This window comes from Schistocerca nitens, chromosome 1, assembly GCF_023898315.1.
Source record: "Schistocerca nitens isolate TAMUIC-IGC-003100 chromosome 1, iqSchNite1.1, whole genome shotgun sequence".
Classification (NCBI taxonomy): Eukaryota; Metazoa; Arthropoda; class Insecta; order Orthoptera; family Acrididae; genus Schistocerca; species Schistocerca nitens.
The window spans coordinates 847197555-847207172 of NC_064614.1; positions in this window are offsets into that span (position 1 = coordinate 847197555).

Genomic DNA, 9618 nt, shown 5'->3' on the forward strand with positions numbered 1-9618 from the left:
CTGTAAAAGTACTTGAGCAGCTGTTAGTGTTGTGTGATATATATTTGTTGATCATGCGACTGTGTTTAACTGTTGAGGTTATACGTTGCAGTGCCAACAAAATTTTATTTGGAAAAATTGTGCTTTAGACGTTAGCGTTTCACATTTTACGTCTAGTTATATTTTCGGTTTAAGATTTAAAGTCTATACAACTGATGGTTTTCCGTATTCGCTACCGCGAATACATTTCATGTAAAATATGGCTCATCTTTGACACTGCCCACACATTTAGTTTATTAAATATAATGAGTCACGGAAAAAATGAACTAAAAGTAAAGGGGAATACAAATAACATATGAAGATATTTGTCAGTAAAATTCTTTCGATGATAAACGGCAGAAAAAGACTAAGTCATTCCATGTAAACTGGTGTAGGAGTCTCCACTCATCGGCTTCCAATTACATTAAGCCCAACCAAATCATAGCTTAATAAATAATATGGAGGAGCGACATGCCACACTTTTCTAAAGGCCTTTTTTTATACTGCGGAAGATATGAATACATTGCCAAATTTGCTTCACTGTGGTTCATGATCTACGGTGACCTCCATGCTGAAAGAAGGTGAATCTGTTCAACTTGTTACGGAAAATAGCCCAGTTGGTTAACATGCCATCAGTTTGCAGTGCATTTGTCACAATTAGCTGTCCAAGTAGCGCATAACGTGACTAATTTGGATCAAGTTTTCGCAGCTAATATCTTACAACAGAATGACATTCTAAAGCTGTTTTTTCCCTCATTCGCTCCATGCTATAAGCCAGTGCATCTTGATTGTTCGAGTAAGTACTGAGATATCCCAAACTGAAATCGGTTTAAAAATTTAATCATCACTTTCGTCTGATTTTAAAAAGGATATAACTGGAAAGTGCCCTTTCAAATTTAGTATTATTTGGGCTATTGAAAGGAGATTATTATTTTTGATCAGGAAATGTTTGTTTCATTTTCGAGAAGACCAGCTGAAAGTAATTAAGGAAGTTCATAAACATGGATTGACAGCTACTATGCGCGAAGAATTTGAGGACTTTTTAAAGACGCACAGTCTGAAAATGATGTAAAAAATCAGTTAAAGCTGTTATTAAATCTTTTGATTTTCTTAAAATAAAAAATGAGATCCATGTGAGGCGGATCTGTCACAATTTGCTGCAGAAGTAGCTTATGAAACTTGTGACAAATTTGGATCATGTTTTCGTAGCTAATATCTTACGATAGATTGACTTTTTGATGGTGATTTCTTCCTCATTCGAAGCCTGCTAGCTTATAATCAGATTGTGCAACTTGCATCCTCATTAATCAAATAATTATTTAGGGATCCAAGATTAAAGTCGATTAAAAAAATGTTATCATTAATTTCGTGTTATTTTCAAAAGGGCAGATCTCAAAAGGCTCCTCACATATTTGATTTTTCTTTGCACTATTAGAAATAGCTTGTTCAGTTCGATGAGGAAAAGTTCCTTTCATTCTGAGACAAATATGCTGAAAAATAAAAAAAGTTCAAAAACAAGCTTTGACTGCCATTACGAGTGAAGAACATACAGACTTTTCTAATATGTAAAACCGTAGCTTTATCGATGTTGAAAGCATCATTTAAGTGCGGTGTGGCATCAATTTTTTAGGCTGCAATTATTTTGTATGTCACCTGACAAAATTTGCATTTCAAAAAAGTTTTAAGAGAGTAAAAGAATTTTCGACAAAGCAGTAACAGTCACTTTACTGAAGAAGTGAATTTGTTTCGCTAAGATACCTAAATATGCTTTCATCACAAAGCATTGTTTTTTGATAAGAGAATTGTACAGATATTCTGTTGTAATCCTTTTGCTCTGAAGAACCAGTCAGTGAAAAAGAGCTTCTGAATTGTTTCTTTGGAAACATATGATCAGTTGAAAGCTATGATAAAGATCAGTGTTAAATCTGGTCAGAAACTGCGCTCAACATATCGAAACTAAATTCCAGCAAAAGAAAAGTATTATTGCAGTAGCCAGCATCGTCACATGCAGAAGATGGAGCAGAAAAATTAAATCCATCGCAATCACTCAACACAAGCCTAACTGCTATTCAGACCTTTCCTCTGACATTTCAACTGGCGTCATTGAGGGATGATAGAAGTGAAAGAAGTGAGACTCAAAAAGGAATAGCACGTAACATTGCTGCTGCTGGGGGTCTTGTTCCAAAAGGTTTCAGACACCTAGTTCATGTAAGGCATGAATTGAACGCGTAGATCATAGGCTACTGATTAAGAAACTCGAAGAAAAATTGTATTTGTTATAACAGTCAAAAAATTGCGGACTTTGACTTTGTCACCTTGAAGGTGGATTACAAAAGCAGTGATGCTGGAGTTTAGTATGTCTGAAAAAAAAAGTTTAAACAATGCATAGAAATAAGGCCTTGACTTTTCCTTTAACTGTTGAACGCTGGGTTTTTCACCTGAAAAACTGCGCGGTGAGAAGTATTGTCAATTCCGAAATAGCGCAGAAATAACCTAACAGAATATCAGTTCAAAGGCTGGGCAAATTAATTTCTGTTTTAAGAAAAACAACGACAATTAATATCAGCTTTGAGAGATTTTACAGTATTTTCAGTTATTCGTATAAGAAAACCACGTACATTCTTCGCTCATTATAGCAGCCAAAGCTTTTTTAACTTCTTTGTCTTTGAACTGGTTTGTCTCAAAATGAAACATACTTTTCATGATCAAACAAAATAAGCTCTATTCAATTATGTAAAGAAAAATCTAATCTAAGAGGACTCTTTCGAGATCTATCCTTTTGAATATCACACGAATTGATGATTATTCAGTTTTGAATGGATTTTAATCTTGAATACATAAATAATTATTTGAGTAATGAAGATGCCAATTGCCTAGTCCTATAACCTGCTAGGTGGTTGCGAATGAGGAAGAAATCAGCTTGAGATAGTCTTTCTGTCATAAACCACTAGATAAAAAAACATGCTCCAGATCTGTGACAAGATTTTGTGAACTTTCTCGACAGCAAACCTTCTACACACTGAGCACGTGTCCAGCAACTAGACTGTTATACCTGAAAAGTTGAACACTTTCCGAAGTTCCAGTATGCGATTTTCCTACAAACTATGAGCCACAGAAAAGGAAACTCGGTGACTTACCCATATCTGTCACGATATGAAAAAAAATAGCCTTTCCAAGAGCATGGCTAGTGGCGTCACCATACTACTTATCAAACTGTAATTTGGTATAGCTTCATGCGAAAGCTCTACGTACAAGCTGTAACAATTTCATCAAAATTGGAGTGGCTCCAGTGGGGATATTTAAATTTAAGTCACATGACACGGATTGCGACTTTTGCTGATCATGATTAATCCCATCATTCATTATATCCAGTATATAACTTACTGTCATATTTGCATTATTTCTGGATGTGATATTCTGCTAAGTGGAAGTGCACCCGTATGCAACGCATTTGTGAGGTTAGTCTAAAGAAAACGTAGCTAAACAAAACAAAATATTCTTTATGCTACGACGTACGCAAATTCAGTAAAATAATTATAGATGTTCTTTTGAAGACGCTGTATTACAAAATAAATCGAAGTTACTACTGTATCTCATCAGAAGTTGACGCAATTGTTTTGTTGGTCACTGAAGTATATGGCAGCGTATGTTAATGAAATACGAAACATTTTAACAAACGGATTGTTAACTTTAACATTAATTCCTATAAGATATTCAGCACACATTTCGCCGTCGCTTACAGATTGTCAAAGAATATGTCGGTCTATCCGGCGTAAATTATCCTACCATCCCGTTACGAAAGAATTAATACATATCCCACAAACTACCGCTTTATATTTCCAGTGAAACCTCTATTCCCTGTAATGCTAAGGATGCCGGAGAGAAACGACACTCACGTGAGCGCAATACAGAAAAAGACATCTAATCATTTAAATTACTCCGCATTTTAGTTGAAATATTGTAGCAGTTTATGTTTAGAAAATTCAGAAACACGTCACACTTCGAGAAATGAGACGCCTCTGCATACCGTGCTGACTGAAGCTGGAAACGGAAAAGAAATATTTGTTTGTGGAATCTGCCGTGCTATGGATGGACACACAATTTTTAAAATTCAAACTTATTTACAGTTCTAATAACATTTTCAAGCCATATAGACTTTTCTACGCTTGTCAGTGTACTGAACAACATTCTAAATTAAATTACGACATACCGTAGCAGTTTCTTCAGACGATCGTCACATTCCTACTTTTCTTGTCGTAATGTCTCTCGCGGTAAAATTTCATAATAATTCTGTGTCTACAAACATTACGCTTTCTCCGACGTACATAAAATATGTGGACCACGAAGTAAAATTCTAATCTTACTAAATGTGTAAGGAAAGCTTAAAGAGATGTAAACAACCACTAAGTCCCCACATAGCTTTTGTTTGATGCAAAGATCACGTTTATCACGCAACGTCACCAAACAATAAGCTGTCAAGCGCATGAAGAATATACACGCACAAATATGCGCTAACTACTTGAACATGACAAGTTATGACGCCTCAGACAAAATTATATTTCTCCAGACGGCTGCTACATTCATACATTTCTTATCGTAGTATCTCTTTGAGAAACGGTTTTTAATAATTCCGCGCGTATTATCATCGTGCGCTCTCCAGTATAGAGGAAATATTTTTGCAAAGCAGCAAAAAGGCGAATGAATAAAATACCACTGAAATAAACATACCAATGCTCCTTATGCCATCGGCGGTTCTCCGGAGTAGTGAGCTGCACTTCTTACGTATTGACTTCATGACAGACCAATTACAAAAGTTTTCTTCTTGCTAAAATTTTTAGAAAAAGTTTAAAGAAATATAACTAAGCACTAAATCAACACATAGCTTTTGTTTGAAGCAGAGATTACGTTTATCGAGCATCGTCATCAAACAATAAGCTGTCAACCTCATAAAGAATAAACACGTGAAAATCTGCGGTAACTGGTTAAACGTCTTCGCTAGCATCTGTTTAAATAAGTGCGAGCATGGAGGTATAATAATGCTGGCTATTCCTCCGCGAGTGCAAGGATATCTTTGCTACCATCGACTTAACGCTTTTCGTTTGCTGTTAGACTTACATAAGAAAATAAAAATACAGACGCAGTTAACTGTAAAATATTACTTCGACAAATCTGTAAATACTTCCGTCATTAGTTTTGACCTTTCAGATATTTGTAACAAACGTTGAAATAGATTCTTTAGCAGAACAGGCGCAGTACACCAAAACAGATTTTATATAACGTCAGTAGTAAGTAGATTCAAGAACAGCAATTTACATCTACAGCTATATGTTTCCTCTGCAATTCACACTTAAGTGCCAGGCAGAGGGTTCATCGAACCATTTTCCTAGTACTTCTCTACCATTCCACTCTCGAATGGTGCGTGTGAAGAAGGAACACCTAAATCTTTCCGTTCGAGCTCTGATTTCTCTTATTTTATCATGATGATCATTTCTCTCTACGTAGTTGGGTGCCAACAAAATATTTTCACATTCGGAAGAGAAAGTTGGTGATTGAAATTTCGTAAATAGATCTCGCCGCAAAGAAAACCGCCTTTGTTTCAGTGATTGCCACCCCAACTCGCGTACCATATCAGTGACTCTCTCACCCCTATTGCGCGATAACACGAAACAAGCCGCCCTTCTTTGCACTTTTTCGATGTCCTCCGTCAATCCCACCTGGTAAGGATCCCACACCGCGCAGCAATATTCCAGCAGAGGACGGACAAGTATAATGTAGGCTGTCTCTTTAGTGGGTTTGTCGCATCTTCTAAGTGTTCTGCCAACAAAGCGCAGTCTTTGTTTCGCCTTCCCCACAATATTGTCTATCTGGGCTTTCCAATTTAAGTTGCTCGTAATTTTAATTCCTAGGTATTTAGTCAAAATGACAGCCCTTAGATTTGTGAGATTTATCGTATACCCAAAATTTATCGGATTTCTTTTAGTACCCATGTGGAGGACCTCGCACTTTTCTTTGTTTAGTGCCAATTGCCACTTTTCGGACCATACAGAAATACTCTCTAGATAATTTTGTAATTGGAATTGATCGTCTGAGGATTTTACTACACGGTAAATTACAGCGTCTTCTGCATACAATGTAAGGGGGCTGCTCAGATTATCATCTACATCATTTACGTAAATCAGGAACAGCAGAGGGCCTATGACACTACCTTGCGGAACGCCAGATATCACTTCTGTTCTACTGTACGATCTACCGTCTATCACTACGAACTGTGAACTCTCTGAGAGGAAATCACGTATCCAGTCACACACCTGAGACGATACTCCATATGCACGCAGTTTGATTAGTAGTCGCTTGTGAGGAACGGTACCAAATGCCTTCTGGAAATCTAGAACTATGGAATCGATCTGAGATCCCTTGTCGACAGCTCTCATTACTTCGTAGGAATAAAGAGCTAGCTGTGTTGCACAAGAACGATATTTTCTGAATCCGTGTTGGTTATGTATCAATAAGTCATTGTCTTCATGGTGATTCATAATGTTTGAGTACAGTATATGCTCCAAAATCCTACTGCAAATTGAGGTCAGTGATATGGGTCTGTAATTCAATGGGTTACTCCTATTTCCTTTCTTGAATATTGGTGGGACGTGTGCTACATTCCAGTGTTTAGGAACAGACCTTTCGTCAGGTGAGCGGTTGTATATGATTGATAAGAAAGGCGCTATTGTGTCTGCATACTCTGAAAGTAACGTGACTGGTATACCATATGGACCGGAAGACTTGCCTTTCTTAAGTGATTTGAGTTGGTTCGCAACACCTAAGATATTTGCTTTTATGTCACTCATGCTAAAAGCTGTTCTGGTTCCAAATTCTGAAATATTTACTTCGTCTTATTTCGTGAAGAAATTGCGGAAAACTGTATTCAGTAACTCCGTTTTAGTGGCACCATCTTCGGTAACATTTCAATCGCTATCGCCACTGGTGTACTTTACATACGACCAGAATCACTTTGGGCTTTTTACCATATTTTGAGACAATGATTCACTGTGGAAACTATTAAAAGCATCTCGCATTGACGTCCGCACTAAATTTCGAGCTTCCGTGAAACTTAGGCACTCATCTGGGTTTTGCGTTCTTCTGAATTTTGCATGCTTGTTTCGTTGCTTCTGCAACTGTGCTCTGACGTGTTTTGCGTACCATGGTGGATCAGTCCCGTCTCTTATTAACTTATGCGATATGAATCTATCGATTGCTGTCGATACTGTATCTTTGAAATAGAGCCATATCTGGTCTACACTTACATAATTAGTGTGGAAGGAATGGAGACTCTCCCTTAGGAAGAAATCAAGCGAATTTTTATCCCCTGTTTTAAATAGATATATTTTTGTTTTTTTTTAGTGGTTTTGGTTGATACGGTTTTCAGCCTCGCTACAATGACCTTGTGTTCACTAATTCCTGGACCGCCATGACGCCCTCTATTAGATCAGGATTATTTGTGGCTAAGAGGTCAAGTGTATTTTCGCAACAATTTACAATTCATGTGGACTCATGAACTAATTGTTCAAAGTAATTCTCAGAGAAAGCACTTAGTACAATTTCCTTAGATGTTTTCTGTCTACCACTGGCTTTGAACATGTATTTTCACCTACAAATCGAGGGTAGATTGAAGTCTCCACCAGTTATAACTGTATGAGGGGGATAAAATTTAAATAGTTTAAGTGTTTCCATAACAATACTGAAACAGTTAGCCAATTTCCAGTAGTGGGAGTGATAATTATAAAAAAAGCGAACTGTATAGCTCATAAGCGTACATCTATAAAACAGAAATACATGTACACCGTTCTTAAATTCATTTATAATGGACTAAAGTGTTGTGGACAAACGATACTAACCGTTGTCTTATGAGCTGGATTCCAGTCAACAGGAAGAAAAAATGTTGCCTACGTAGTTCTAAAGTTCGTGAGATTCTGATTGTTACGTGATGCATACATTAGATGCTACAGAACGTTTTCAGCCATTAAAAGACGCTAGCATAGCATACAGTAGTGAGAAAATTAGATCTGTATGTTTATTCCTAATTTTCTCAACGTTCGGTTCCAGCAATTTCAGTCATTCGCACAGAAGACACAACCAGTCCAAGGAGCGCACATGTCGGTGGGAAAAAAATCCTCACGATACCAGTTGACAGTGCTGCACTGGTTTCGAACCCGAGGGTTACTCATTATATGCAGGGCTGAAGATGGCATAGTGTAATGCCGAAACTGGTTGACTAACAAATAAAACCAAAATAATGGTTGTTGGTGTTTTACTAACGGAAGTTGACCCCCGATCCAGCCAACAGTTCTGCCATTTTACACCTTCAACTACGAGTATACGGCCTATGGGATTAGAAGAAGAGAATTCTTTCTCTTTGGCTTGTGTAACCTATAACATGAAAACTGCAGATGACTGGAAAAGTAATAATTTTAGGCGGCTTGTGGACTGTTCTGCACCCTTCGAGGTTACTGTTGTATCCACCACATAGTTATGTCACAAATGTATATTCACTGTTAGAAAGGAGAGCCGGCCGGAGTGGCCGAGCGGTTGTAGGTGCTTCAGTCTGGAACCGCGCGACCGCTACGGTCGCAGGTTCGAAACCTGCCTCGGGCATGGATGTGTGTGATGTCCTTAGGTTAGTTAGGTTTAAGTAGTTCTAAGTTCTAGGGGACTGATGACCTCAGAAGTTAAGTCCCATAGTGCTCAGAGCCATTTGTTAGAAAGGAGTAAGCCTCTAGCATGTACGCTAGGAGCTAAGCGCCACACAGCGGGCCTACATCTGGATACGAGGTATTAGTTCCAGGAGATACTCTATATTGTAAAATTTGAGAAATAACTCTATACAGTTTTGTTCTATTCACGACTTTAAGTGACTTTCTTTATTGGTTTGAAGATTTTATATATTTTATTTACTTAGTTAAATTTTTTAAGAAAAGTTAATAGAAGTAATAATCTCGACGAGTTCTGCCATATATTTCAAGGCCCATACTTGTATGTGATACTTCCGTCCGAGTGCTGGACAAAACCAAATTTTCCCAAAACTTCGGTAAACCCATCAAAAATGAAGATAAACGTCTGGAATGTATGTTCATGGAGATCAAATCCTTTAAGTGCCTAATATGTTTCCTCCAAAAACATGCTAAAATAAATGTGTTTACTTGCTTCAAAACATTTCTCGCAAGTCTCCAGTCGACACACGAACATGTAATTATAGTTGGTTACACCAACATAAATTTTCTGTACGATCTCCGTCTAGCGTGGAACTTCAGCGGGTGCTCTCTTCTCCAAACGTATCTCTTTTTCACCTCGCACCTTCCTATCGCACTGCCAGTAGTCACACTCTCATAGATATACCTGAGTACTCTCAAATATCTGCACTTGGCTTGCTAGCCACGACATAATATTTATGGCGTACTCACTAGGATTTCCCATAAAGAAACCGAAACCGAGACTTCAAACACATTAGTTTATCTGAACTTACAACTGAGACGCAAGGAACATTTTGGAACACGACATGTACTCCCTTCGTAAACGAAAAACTTGGTAGACTTACTAACAAACTTAGTC